Source organism: Propithecus coquereli, unplaced genomic scaffold, assembly GCF_000956105.1.
Source record: "Propithecus coquereli isolate 6110/MARCELLA unplaced genomic scaffold, Pcoq_1.0 Scaffold295, whole genome shotgun sequence".
NCBI classification, from domain to species: Eukaryota; Metazoa; Chordata; class Mammalia; order Primates; family Indriidae; genus Propithecus; species Propithecus coquereli.
Window position 1 is genome coordinate 3361269 of NW_012148563.1, and position 660 is coordinate 3361928.

Genomic DNA, 660 nt, shown 5'->3' on the forward strand with positions numbered 1-660 from the left:
CTCTGCCTCCACACCTGCCTCCAGGTACACCCCAGCGTCCTTCCCTATCCCCATGCTCTTCAATATCTTGAGTCCTCACAGACCAGAGCGCAAGATTTCATTCTTCTCCCACAACAGAAAGCCCTGGAAGTTGGAGATTTGGGCGTGTGAGGCTCATCTATGCTTGAGAGGACCAACCCAGGAGAGTCTGCAGATGTCTTCACATTTGGCCACCGTGTTTCAAGACCACCAGAAAAACTACAGCATAATTCATTGACCCACTCATGCCTTATGCTCTTCTTCATCAAGATTTCCTTCTTCTACCATTTTCTTTTCTTTCAGAGCCCTATATTCTACCCTGTCAGAGGCCAATTATCAAAACATATGAAGACAGTAGCAGAAGGACTGGACCTCAATCTTTCATAAGTGAGAATAATATTGTTATGTTACTGATTTGATCACAGCCTTCAGAATGTTTTTGGCCATTAAAATGTTTATGAGGGCAGGGGGCAGAGTGAAGAATATGAACAGTTTCCATGGTCTACTGCCTGCTAAAGCTCAATTTTATTTATCAATATAGATGAGAAGCTATAGACCTTGAAAAGATTTCATAAAGATAAAACAGACTGAGGAATAGAAGGATAATTCTGCAATATTGTTAAAAATACTATCTCAGTTAAC